We start from the raw sequence: 13890 nt of genomic DNA, 5'->3' as shown, positions 1-13890 counted from the left end.
CTAAAAAGGAAGTCTAATTTTTTTTGTAATCTCAAAATTAAAAACCACGATACCATATTTTTATGTATGGTCAAATTAATTTATGTCGTTTTATATTTATTATATATTTGTTGTATTTACATTTATTATTATTATTATACTATCACAACTATTATATAGTATTGTAGCGGCGGTAGAATGACGTCAGTCAGGATGGCTGTATTCGTTTTGTCGTTTATTTCCAAAGCAACATAAAACACTTAGTGTCTTGCCGGCAGACTGACTTCCCCATGTGAACGCGGCAACAGTACTTCCTGGAACTCTTGTTTTCTGCCTTTTGCTCAAAACCGGCCGCTCCAAACCGCAAGCTGAACCCGACTGCCCTCCAGCGTCCACACACGAAACAACAGCTTGGAACACACAACACACACAATTCTACAGGATAATTTTAATACATATTATAAAAAATATAAGGGACCCTTTACATCTAAATTATGTATTTAATCTGTAATTATACATGGGTGGAAGGGGGTATTTAATCTGTAATGTTGCGATGCTTAATTTATTACGTAAATAACTAAAACTAGGAAAGATGTGTCACATTTAATATGTGCTCTGTCATTCAAGCCATAATTTTATTCAAAACATACATCCAATCATATAACCGTTATCTTTTGAGGTCCCAACTTCCCTCAAGTCCCAAGTACCACTGGATCCCAAATCTTTGTGGTAGTGCAATTAATTTATTTACAAAAAGGAAAAGAAAAACAGAAGGTCACAAACAAAAAGATTCAACATCAACACTTCCAGGCGTGATAGGTTGGTGCAGCCAATAACAGGAAGCCAAGGTCCTTCAGCACAAAAAAAACCAAAAACAAAACACACACACCTGCCCTAAATTGTCTGCAACCAGTTACCACTATACCCAACACAAACAAACTTACGACCCTGGATCGTAACACAAAAATTGAACCATCAGAAAAGTGTGATTTCTTGCCTTTTTTAGGTTCTGGGACCCCTGATGACTGTTTGGTGGGTTTTGTCTACCTCCCGGACCAGAAAAGTGTCATTTCAAGAGCTAAAAAAGGAGAAAAAGCGACAAATGTAGCTCTTTGCAGCTATATTCACTTCATCTGAACATTAAAGTTGTCAGTTAAATAATAACAGGACCACGTGTGTGCATATTAAGCCTGTCAAGCCATGTGCAAACATGTTGAGAAGCAGTTTAAATACACTATTTACAGCATCACTCAAGGTGGCAACCAAAAAATGGCCGTGGGGATGTTTTCATGGCATGTGGTGTCAATGAAAAAGTACAAGAAATTCTAACTTAGTTTTGCTTCTTTCCCCTTCTTGTTCCTGGTGTGACTGAGAGGAGTCCTGGATTGTGCCAAAGTACATAAATATTCTTCTTCCTCCAGCAGACGTGGACATGTCGGGCTGTGGAAAATATGCATAATGTGAGCGTGAGGAAAAACAGACAAGGTGTACCTCTTGGCTGGCACTCAAAGCCTCACTGAAGCATTTTAAAGCAATTTTGGCATCGATTTTGCTCTCATAAGTCTGCTGTTTGCCTGTTGCACATCAAAGCCAATCTGGTATAATTTGGACATCTTCATAATACTGTATTTCATATTTACACCCACCATTAGGTACACCTACACATGCTAATGTGATTCAATACAATAAGATCCCAATAAGGCTCACTCTTGATTCAGAGGTATTGATATATCATTAATATTGTGTTTTTAATTTGCAGTATTGTAAACATGCACTGCGTCATTAGATTTTTTTACTAAAATAATTTTTTTATGCTAAAGCAGAATTTTTGCATTAAAACCTTAGCTAATTTTTAATATGTAAACTAAATAAAAATTTACATTACACATTTTATTTAATATTACAGCTGAATAACAATATTGCAACTAAAATATTAAACCATATTAATTTAATAAAAATAATAACTGCATTTTTTCATAGTTAAATTAGGGAATGAATGTAGTGTTTCATATTTATTTTTTTACATACCAGTCCATTCTTCTTCTTTTTTTTTTAACAAAATCAAATAAAGTAAATTAATAAAAACAAATAACATTGTTTTGCTGCATTTGTAACATTTTATTTTAATTGAAAAAACTAAATTACTAAATATAATGTAATAAAAATATTTTTAGAGCATTTTTGCTAAATTAGGAAACCAAAATCTTAATACTTAAAAGTATATTTTAAAATTTAAACAAAAGAAAACAAATGTATAACACTAAAACATGAACACTAAACATAAACAGGAATGTTTTTTGTTAAAGTAGAAATTTTTCTGTCTAAATTAAATATCAATAAAAAAATAACTAAATTGAGTGTTATTTATCAACGTAATACTATAATAATGCAATGCCAAAACACACACAAAATAATTCAGTGCTGTTATGCTGCATCTTTGCCACTAGATGTCACACTAGCACCAATGTATGGCTTGTGGAGGACGGCTGCAAAAGCACTGTGCTGAAGTATGAAGACCATAGAGTTATAAAGACTTATAAATGCACATAAAAGCACATTACCAGTATGTAAAGCAACCTTTTTATACATCAGCTGAGTCCGGGGTCACACTTTTTGAACCTATTTAATAGCACATTGGGAACACTTTGGAGAAAGCAATCAGCTCCACTTGGCGCTGCACTTTCTGGTCTCAGGTGTGTGCATGCCTGCATTACTGCAAGGGCAATGAGCTGCAGCCAGCCAGGATGACTTGTGGCCTATACACACTTCCACACTTCCACACAGACACACACCTTGATGCCGTGTAGTGACTTTCCAAAGTGCATTATGAACCAAATCAATTGCATCACACTTGGAAGTATGGAAGCAGCTCAATCCGTAAAAGCTGTTTCCAAGCCTTTAGCCAAAGTATTGTTTGGAAAATTTATGGCATGCTGACGGCTATTGTCCCAAAAATTCAAATGAAGGAATCGTGCATTCTGTGCATAAGATTTGAGGGAATTGTGAGCATTGGGTGGGTGTCACCTTCCTGCAAGGCACATCTTTTGTCCTGCAGGCAAGGTTGGTTAAAGCCCAGACAGTTGATCAAAAATTCATCCCGGCTCAGTGAGAGCTTTTGGATGTGCTTCCCCCCCCCCCCCCCCCCCTCCTTTTCTTCCTTTCATGCACTGCGCGGGTCAGCCGTCTGTCACTTGTATTAATTCGTGTATGATTCTGCTTTAAAAGAAGCAAAGTAAAGAAAAGTCGGCCTTTTTAACTACAGCAATCCATCTTAACGCCAGAGGTTGTCAGAGTGATTCCAATTTAGCTGCGGTCGGGATCCGAAAAGGAAATCAAGCGGCGCCGGTCCACCCACCCCCACCCCACCCCCCCTTTTTTTGTGCAGCCAAACTGTCAACGACAAGAGCTCTCAAATGGGCACATATCCCCGCACATTCATCTTGTTCTGTTATTGCTTTAGACTACCTGTCCTACATAGATGAGGAAGCAGAGACCTGCACTGCCGACGTTCCGAGTGAGCGGACAGGACAGTGGGAATTAAAAGAGCCGTTGTTTGAAGTCAAAGGTTTGAGTCAAAGGGGTCATTTCATTGATTTGATTAGTGGGAAAGGGTTGTTGTGGGTATCGTTCATGTAATATATTGTCCTGCCTGCCTTTGTGGGAAGTCTTCGTAATTGGTTGTGTTGTGTTCTATGTCACAATATTTAGTCTTTGTTGTTAACCAAGGTGGCGGCACGGCGGTCGAGTGGTTAGCGCACAGCTAGGAGACCAGGGTTCAATTCCACCCTGTGTGGAGTTTGCATGTTCTCCACATGCATGTGTGGGTTTTCTCCGGGTACTCCGGTTTCCTCCCACATTCCAAAAACATGCTAGGTTAATTGGCGACTCCAAATTGTCCATAGGTATGAATGTGAGTGTGAATGGTTGTTTGTCTATATGTGCCCTGTGATTGGCTGGCGACCAGTCCAGGGTGTACCCCGCCTCTCACCCGAAGACAGCTGGGATAGGCTCCAGCACCCCCGCGACCCTCGTGAGGAAAAAGTGGTAGAAAATTAATGAATGAATGAATGTTAACCAAGGTTCTTCGCTAAAAGGCACTGACTTGGTTTATGGCCTTGAGTTTTCTACATGCTATTTTGTCTCATCTTTCTGTTTCGATCTGTAGATCGGCTCTTTTTATTATTATATTTAATATTGTTATATATTATATATATTTTATATTATTATTAATATTATTATTATATTTAATATTATTATAGGTTTACCTGTGCATGTGGTTCCTAATCCATACTACTTTTGTGTTCTACCCTACTGTCTGTCATCTGGACCATGACTCTGTTTTTAATCACTTTGATTTCTCTGACTGACTGCTTTTATCTCTCACCTTTGTGAATAGCATCAGATTCTTTACATCAGATTCAAATTCCAGCAAGTTTCTTGCCGATCCTTCTGTCTACCAACTGACGGTCATCCATTGTTCCATGGCTCTGTTGACAGACAATGATGGTAATGGTAATGGTTTTATTTCATTTGAACATACATCAGATTACAATTGAATGCATCCCATAATCAGTTCACAGTTCCACATGTCCAAAAGGAGTAGGAAGAAGCAAAGCTTATTAAATCCTACCCCTCCATCTGGCACTTTTACAATCAGTAACTGTTACATTTGTTCACTTCCTGCTTTCCTAATATTTATTTTTTTTTATTTAATTTTTTTAAAATTTTTATTTGTTTATATTTATAGACAAACACAGGGCACATATAGACAAACAACCATTCACACTAACATTCATACCTATGGACAATTTGGAGTCGCCAATTAACCTAGCATGTTTTTGGAATGTGGGAGGAAACCGGAGTACCCGGAGAAAACCCACGCATGCACGGGGAGAACATGTAAACTCCACACAGAGATGGCCGAGGGTGGAATCAAACTCGGCTCTCCCAGCTGTCTGGCCTGCGTGCTAACCACTCGTCCGCCGTGTAGCCAATTAACTTAACTAATTAACTAATTAGTCAACTTAACTAATTACTAACTAACTAAATTAACTAATTACACATAATTCGTCAATAGCTGTGTACATAAAAAACACACACTTCATGTATTACATCCAGTTAGCATTTGCTATCAAACATTAACCAATATAAAATAATTCAGGGAGTGGTAATAGTAATGGTAATGGTTTTATTCCATTTGAACATGCATCAGATTACAATTGAATGCATCCCATAATCAGTTCACAGTTCCACATGTCCAAAAGGAGTAGGAAGAAGCAAAACTTATTAAATCCTACCCCTCCATCTGGTACTTTTACAATCAGTAACTGTTACATTTGTTCACTTCCTGCTTTCCATAATACAGTTTAAGGTTGTTTTTTTTTAATTTTGTAATTTTTTGTCCCATACCAAAGTACGAGGTGATATGAGCATCCAATGACATAATGGTTACCATAGTAAGTGTCAATATAGTGATATGTATAGCACATCATGACTGGTTCAAGACTCTTCATCCTTGTATTTAGCAAACATCAACTGCTTGTATTGTTTCTTGAATTGGCTCATCGTTGTGCATTGTTTGAGGGTCTTACTCAATCCATTCCATAGTTTGATTCCACATACTGAAATGCTATGGCTTTTTAACGTAGTCCTAGCATATAAGTGTTTCAAATGTAGTTCTTCCCTGAGATCATATTTCTCCTCTCTTGTAGAGAAGTATTGGATGATTTTTTTTATTTTTTATTTTTAGCCTTATGCATTATTTTAGCTGCTTGAAGATGAACTATATCAGCAAGTTTAAGTATTTGTGATTGTAGAAATAAGGAGTTAGTATGTTCTCTGTAGGCGGCATTATGAATTATCCTTACTGCCCTTTTTTGCAGTACATTTAGAAGTCCGGGCAACAGTTCCATTTTATCACAAAATGTCACAAAAACACGATACTGGTATTGAACAATATTACATTTTTATGACAATATTAGGAGGATAATATTGGTGGAACAATATTATTAGACATCCTTAGTTTTTACCCGTTTGTTTCCTGCCTGCAAGTGTATTTAGCTTGTTGTCGCTGCACCTTGACTTGAAGTCAATGTGATGCAGCTGGCCGTAGCTTGTTTAAAGATCAGCGAAACACTTTCTGGATGGTGCTTTGGGCCCTCGCAGGTGTAACCTCAGCACGAATCTGTGGCTCCAACCATGTTGTGATTAATTGCGGCTGTCAGCGCGGGTCATTGCAGGCGTACCTGGTCCTCTGCATATTAGTCATACCCCCACAAAGGCGCTCCCCTCCCAGCTGTGGTGGAGGTTGAACAAATACACAGGGTGTGTGTACAGTATGTGGCTACACACACACAAACACACACAGAGAGAGGCGTCCAAACAAAAGCCAGTCCAAAACTCGGCTTTGTGCACGACTCAGGCAGTCAGGGGCGCTCCAAGGTATTCATTACTATTGATGACAGAATCCACAACAAGAAGTGATAGCTGAGCCTCTTGCAGTCAGTACTGTTTAAAGACAAGCTTCTCTCCTCCAGCTGTTACTATGTCTTCTAGAAGAGGCGGCTATAATGATTAATGCACTCTCTGCTGGGATCCCGGAGAAAGAAACCTGGAGTTTCTGCAGAAGTGCTTGTGGCTCATATTGCAGTGATTCACTCTCACAATATACCGTAACCAAACCGGCGCTGGAATATAACAGCATCAAAATTGAAAATCATAATGGTCTCTCGTATTGTGTGATAGTGTGTGTGTGTGTGCGTGCCTCTGCACATGGAATAAGCTGATGTGACTGCAATGTGCTGCAGCCTCTTTAAAATCTTTTTTATCAGTCGACAGATTCCAGCCTGCAGCAACTAAGCATATGATTCTATTTGGATTGACTGATATTGGCTTAGTGTTGTTTATAGTGCAATAAATAACAGTATTTGAAGGGAACGGGTTCCTATGGCTTTTGACATTTCAAAATGTTATACTTTTTCTATACTCAGTAAATAGAAGTGTAGCATTAGAGCGACAACAATGAATTCATGATTATTTACCGAAAAATATTTTGGTATTTGATTCATTTCATTTCATTTTCTACCGCTTTTCATCACGAGGCGTCGCGGGAGCCTATCCCAGCTGTCTTCGGGCGAGAGGCGGGGTACACCCTGGACTGGTTGCCAGCCAATCACAGGGCACATATAGACAAACAACCATTCACACTCACATTCATACCTATGGACAATTTGGAGTCCCCAATTAACCTAGCATGTTTTTGGAATGTGGGAGGAAACCGGAGTACCCGGAGAAAACCCACGCCTGCACAGGGAGAACATGCAAACTCTACACAGAGATGGCCGAGGGTGGAATTGAACCCTGGTCTCCTAGCTGTGAGGTCTGTGCGCTAACCACTCGATCGCCGTGCAGCCCGTATTTGATTAATCAATTTTTTTTATTAAACCATGTCAATATTATCTAATTGGCTGCCTGCACAGTGTTCGAGTGGTTAGCGCACAGCTAGGAGACCCGAGTTCAATTCCACCCTGTGTAGGGTTTACATGTTCTCCCCGTGCATGCATGGGTTTTCTCCGGGTACTCCAGTTTCTTCTCACATTCCAAAAACATGCTAGGTTAATTGGCGACTCCAAATTGTCCATAGGTATGAATGTGAGTGTGAATGGTTGTTTGCCCTCGGTCATCTCTGTGTGGAGTTTGCATGTTCTCCCCGTGCATGCGTGGGTTTTCTCCAGTTTCCTCCCACATTCCAAAAACATGCTGTTGGTCGGGTACAACTCAGGAGTACCCCACGACTCTGTTTTAGGTCCATTGTTGTTTTTCTTGCAACGTATTTTATTGCGCTTAACTGAATATGCACCCACATTCCAAAAACATGCTAGGTTAATTGGCGACTCCAAATTGTCCATAGGTATGAATGTGAGTGTGAATGGTTGTTTGTCTATATGTGCCCTGTGATTGGCTGGCGACCAGTCCAGGGTGTACCCCGCCTCTCGCCTGAAGACAGCTGGGATAGGCCCCAGCACCCCCGCGACCCTCGTGAGGATAAGCGGTATATAAAAATTAATGAATAAATGTATAGTAGGCGGTAGATGTTTTGGACTTTGTCATTTCAAAAGTAGCTTGCAGGCTGAAAAAGTGTGAGCACACTTGGTGTGAACAATTGTGGGTGGATAGTATGGATTTTTGTTTCAATGCAGATCCAGTAGCTCTGAAGTTGGTAACCCATAACAAGATGATGTTTCCAGCTGGTACGGGATCAAGTGCAAACGGAACGCTCGTTGTGTTGCAGTTACAGATTTGTTTGTTTTGATAAACGTTTCCATAATGAAAGCGCCATGCTCACAAGTCTGATTCATGGCAGCGACTGAAAAAGAAACGAAAAACAATGGCATTATAAAGAAACAAACTAAAATGTCATTATATGTACTTTTTGAAAAATAAAAACACTTTTTAGTTTCTTTACTTTATTTGCCTTTTATTTAACCTACAAATGTGTCAGATCATTTTGCCTGACCCTGAATATTTACTTCAATGTAGAGTCACGCCATGATCACGGATCACGGTTTTAAGGTGATGGTTTTGGTCAATTTGAGTGCAGTGAGAGAACAAAACGCAAAAACTGCATTTGTATGAACAGCTTGAAAGATTTCAAAAGTGAAACATTAAAAACTGAAGCTACCGCTGCTCAGTATTGTTTCCAAAAGTGTTTTTTTTTTCGGTTGTGAGAACTGTGCATTTAAATGGAATAAGACAGTAATTGGATGATTTTTTGATGATCGGGGGCGGAGGTTGCCAAATCCAAGAGTTTTGGCCAAGGGGAGAAGAGTGTCAGATTTGACTGCCTGATGGTGTTTTCTATGCGTACATCATAGTTAATTTTAGTTATTTACATTCCTTGTTATTATCATTCATACCCATGGAAAATATCCGCCGTAATTCGACTGTAGTTTGGTATACCGTTTGTCATCACTGACACCAATTTCACCCCCTTGTGCACAACGGGTGAAGGCGGGGGGGGGGGATGGCCAAGAACGTGTCTTCTCAAACTTAACGGATGTCTCCATGTCAAAACGTTGTGATCCACGGTGAAGTGACAGCACTAACCTCCGTTTGCCAGATCTAGACGCCACTGAAGAGTGACAGCGGGGTGCTCAGGTGGGGAAGTAAAATGGGGCCATTGTCTCACTCTCAAGTCTATTTTACACCCTCATAGGGAATCATTTATGTCAGAGCGACCAGTGTAACGATGATGGTAATATATAAATATAAGCTGCGCGGTGGACGAGTGGTTAGCACACAGGCCTCACAGCTAGGAGACTCGACTGTGTGGAGTTTGCATGTTCTCCCCGTGCATGCGTGGGTTTTCTCCAGGTACTCCGGTTTCCTCCCACATTCCAAAAACATGCTAGGTTAATTGGCGACTCCAAATTGTCCATAGGTATGAATGTGAGTGTGAATGGTTGTTTGTCTATATGTGCCCTGTGATTGGCTGGCAACCAGTCCGGGCGAGAGGCGGGGTACACCTGGACAATTTGGTGTCACCAATTAACCTAGCATGTTTTTGGAATGTGGGTGCATATTCAGTTAATCGCAATAAAATACGTCGCAAGAAAAACAACAATGGACCTTAAACAGAGCCTTGGGGTACTCCTGAGTTGTACCCGACCAACAGCATGTTTTTGGAATGTGGGAGGAAACTGGAGAAAACCCACACATGCACGGGGAGAACATGCAAACTCCACACAGAGATAGCCGAGGGTGGAATCGAACTCAGTTCTCCACACGATCGCTGTGCAGCCCCAGCATAAAATTCTTTATTTATTGATAATATATTATGTATTTTTTAATGTTCATTCATTCATTCATTTTCTACCGCTTTTCCTCACGAGGGTCTCGGGAGGTGCTGGAGCCTATCCCAGCTGGCTTTTGTCGAGAGACGGGGTACACCACTCGGCCGCCGTGCAGCCTATTTTTTATGTTCATTCATTCATTCATTCATTTTCTACCGCTTATCCTCATGAGGGTCGCTGGAGGTGCTGGAGCCTATCCCAGCTGCCTTTTGTCAAGAGGCAGGGTACACCACTATTTTTTATGTATTATATGTAATTTACATTTAATGCTCATTGTGCTATGAGGTAGTTTATGTGCTTTTTGTGCTGTTTATAAAACAAATAAGTGCCCATTTCTTTTAGTCTAAACGTCATCTAATAAATCTGCGTTGTACCCGAGGCAGCTCTATAAACATAAGATGAAATATATTACATAAAACTAATAGAGCCTGTCGTCAAAGTAATATTTTGCATGTCTTAGCAGCATCCAAACATCAAAGCATGGTGGTGGCGGGAAGGGTGTGTTGAGGGGGGGGTACAAATGATTTTATGTGGAAGTGTCGCTGTAGTCATTTCACGCCTGAGAGACTCTCACCTTTAACCGGGAGGTGCATGTGTTCTTTCGCAGTCTCCAGCAGGAGTATTCTAATAAAAGAATAATGAAAGCCTTCTCCGCTCTTTAATTGGACATTGTTGCCGTGACATATCAATCCCAACACCGAGATGCCCTTTTCATGTACGCTGTAATTGAAACGCTGCTTGTTCCCCCCCCCCAATGCCGTGTTGTCGCCTTGCTGAGTGTGGCATCATTCTTTTAATTTAGAGCTATTGTTTTCTCATACGATCATCAATATTTGGGTTCCAGTTGATCGTCTTTTTGATGACTGTACTTTCTGACGGTTGTTCATTTTCTATATTTGAATATCTGCATACAATGGAACCTGGTTTTCGTACCATTCGGTCAAACAGTGAACCAGTAACAAACTAGCCCATGAATAGAGTGCCCAGTCTCAGTGAAGAGTTGGGGCACTATCAGGACTGTTTCTTCTTTCTATAGGCCACTGGTTCTCAATTATATTTGTATCATTGGTGCACGGTGGTCTAGTGGTTAGCACGCAGACCGGAGTTCAATCCCACCCTCAATACAGAATCACCCATTCATTCATTCATTTTCGACCGCTTTTCCTCACGAGGGTCGCGGGGGTGCTGGAGCCTATCCCTGGTCGCCAGCCAATCACAGGGCACATATAGACAAACAACCATTCACACTCACATTCATATCTATGGACAATTTGGAGTCACCAATTAACCTAGCATGTTTTTGGAATGTGGGAGGAATCCGGAGTACCCGGAAAAAAACACGCATGCACAGGGAGAACATGCAAACTCCACACAGAGATGGCCGAGGGTGAAATTGAACCCTGGTCTCTTAGCTGTGAGATCTGACCACTTGATCTAACCACTGGACCGCCGTGCCGCCACAGAATCACCCAACAACACAGAATTGAAAGTTCCATCCTGGTTTATATGTTTATGTTAGGGTTCGGTACTTGCAAAAATAAATGACCTAAATTTTATTGAAATTGCGAACATATGCTAATGCTGAATTAGCAGTTTGCTTGATATTAGAAAATTACAGATTCTAGCTGCTTTGCTACCCTTTTATTGTTATACTTATCTTCCTGTCACCCTTGGACCTAAATGTAGGTCTGTAAAGGAACTGTTCTCCAGCGGTTTCAGGCCTATTCATCTGGAAGGTCTTTTTCTGTCACTATGAGCCACTTCAAAAGTGGCTTGTCTTAATTCTGGTGTGCCTCAAGGCTCCATTTTGGGGCCACCCTTGTTTGCGCTGTACATGTTGCCTTCTGGGTCTATTATGTCAAAATATAATATTACATTTCATTGTTTTGCAGATAGGGCTGCACGGTGACCGAGTGGTTAGTGCAGAGGCTACATAGCTAGGAGATCAAGTTCGATTCCACCCACGGCCATCTCTCAAATGAAATAAAACCATTACCATTCCCTGAATTCTTGTATATCGGTAATTTTTGATAGCAAATGCTAACTGGATGTAATACATGAATTGTGTGTTTTTGTTATGTACACAGCTATTGACGAATTATCTGTAATTATTCTCTAAATGCATAGTAGGCGGCCGCACGGTGGACGAGTGGTTAGCGCGCAGACCACACAGCTAGGGTTCAGTTCCACCCTTGGCCATCTCTGTGTGGAGTTTGCATGTTCTCCCCGTGCATGCGTGGGTTTTCTCCGGGTACTCCGGTTTCCTCCCACATTCCAAAAACATGCTAGGTTAATTGGCGACTCCAAATTGTCCATAGGTATGAATGTGAGTGTGAATGGTTGTTTGTCTATATGTGCCCTGTGATTGGCTGGTGACCAGTCCAGTGTGTACCCCGCCTCTCGCCCGAAGACATTTGGGATAGGCTCCAGCACGCCGGCGACCCCCATGAGGATAAGCGGTAGAAAATGAATGAATGAATGAATATTCCTTATAGCTCTTATTTATTATCTTTGTGTTTTAGACAAAACAAGACATGCATCTTTTCTGATATATTGTGGACTAAACCACTAACTCTTTGTGTTTGGTTCATATTGATTTGGTTCGTATAAAAGGCCTAATTGTTGACTTGAATAATTGAAACAACAAGATTCAGATTAATCGACCAAGAAAATATTTGTTCATTGCAGCCTTTGTTTAAACTGTTGCAGTTCAACTGTATGTTCCAGCAGTTTGAACAACCTACAATGGCAAAAAAATCCCAAAATAAAAACAAACACAAAAAACTCCACAAATATCGTTAGAAAAGAAGTGCAAAGGCTCAATTTTTCACAAGAAAATGTGAACACTGACACATTTTCATTGCAGCGAGCAAAAGCACTAAACCGCTGTGCCACCCAGGGTTGTAACTACAGCAAAATGTCAATTAATTCAATGACACCGTGTAAATTAATCAACACCATAAATGAAAAACTTGGCTGGAGTATCAGCCTAACTGGCAAGGATTTAAAAGGGAGCACTTATGCAAAGAGAAATGGCCCGCAGGGTCTGCTGCGTGACCCGCCGGTCCAAAACTCACCGCTTCTTCAATGCACTGATGGAATGCGTAAATGCCAGCGGAGGTTTATGACCCGGCACATAAATCGATGGCAATGAATATGTGCTCGACAAATGCGAAAGAGATGGCTAGAGCACTCTGTTAGTTCCCCAGTGAGCCCAGCTGGGGAATAACGGCTCAAGTGCTTCACAATGCTCAGGAGGAGGAAGACGAAATGCAGCGAGATTGAATCCGTGCACTCCCACTCCATCAGCTACCTCCTCCGGCTACCACATTGGACCTCATTATCTCATATAAGCGGCCGCCTGGGGATGAGCCGCGTCTGAATACACAAAGCTAACGCCTTTTTCCCGAACAGTTTTAGCCAGTTCAACACCGGTTTATTCCAATGTTTCCCCCCCGTTTTCTTCAAGTGCATCACATCATATGGCACCCAGTGTTGACTGCACCTTAATTACCTTCCCAGGGGGTCGAACCGCAGCGGCTGTGCAGTGGCGAGCGAACAAGCTGTCACTGCACACTTCAACCATTAACTTTTAATTGCTTGTACTGCTTTAAATTAGAATCTAATGCTTGACATCTATTGTCTCCTTTTTGCGGTGTCATTCTGGCTGTTTGTTACGTGACAACAGCGTTTTGAAGTCTGGTACTGATAACTTTTTAATTTTTTTATACACTTATACACTGTAATTGGGTTTGCAATATTTCCTATGGGAATAAATGATTTGGTTAGCGTCCGTTTCAGTTACAGTCAGGCCTTCTGGAATTAACTATTGGTGCTAACCAAAGTTCCACAAGTTAAAGGGGACCTATTATACTTTTCCCACTTTTCTGACCTATAAATTTAGTTAAAATGTTGTATTCTCGTGTTAAACAACGCCAAAATTTCAGATAAGGAGGTTTGCGCATTTGGAAGTGAGCCTTAAAAGAAGAAGTTTTGGAAGGCTCAAAATGCTCAGTTTTAAAAGGCGTGGTAAAACTGCCCCTTTGTGATGTCACAGACA

At 40.8% G+C, this 13890-nt stretch overlaps 1 long non-coding RNA gene across 1 annotated transcript in view; it reads right to left on the bottom strand.

Moving 5' to 3' along the window:
• Positions 1-4363: 4363 nt before the first annotated feature.
• Positions 4364-13890, bottom strand: part of LOC131105331 (uncharacterized) — a 70033-nt gene continuing 60506 nt past the window's right edge. The window contains exon 4 of the long non-coding RNA XR_013627350.1: positions 4364-4466. This is a non-coding gene — a long non-coding RNA (uncharacterized LOC131105331). The remainder of the gene's footprint in view (positions 4467-13890) is intronic.

This window comes from Doryrhamphus excisus, linkage group LG5 (genome assembly GCF_037039965.1).
Source record: "Doryrhamphus excisus strain RoL-2023G ecotype Guam linkage group LG5, RoL_Dexc_Guam_v1.1, whole genome shotgun sequence".
NCBI classification, from domain to species: Eukaryota; Metazoa; Chordata; class Actinopteri; order Syngnathiformes; family Syngnathidae; genus Doryrhamphus; species Doryrhamphus excisus.
The sequence above is the reverse complement of the archived record's forward strand: the minus strand, read 5'-3'. Positions and strand labels throughout refer to the sequence as shown.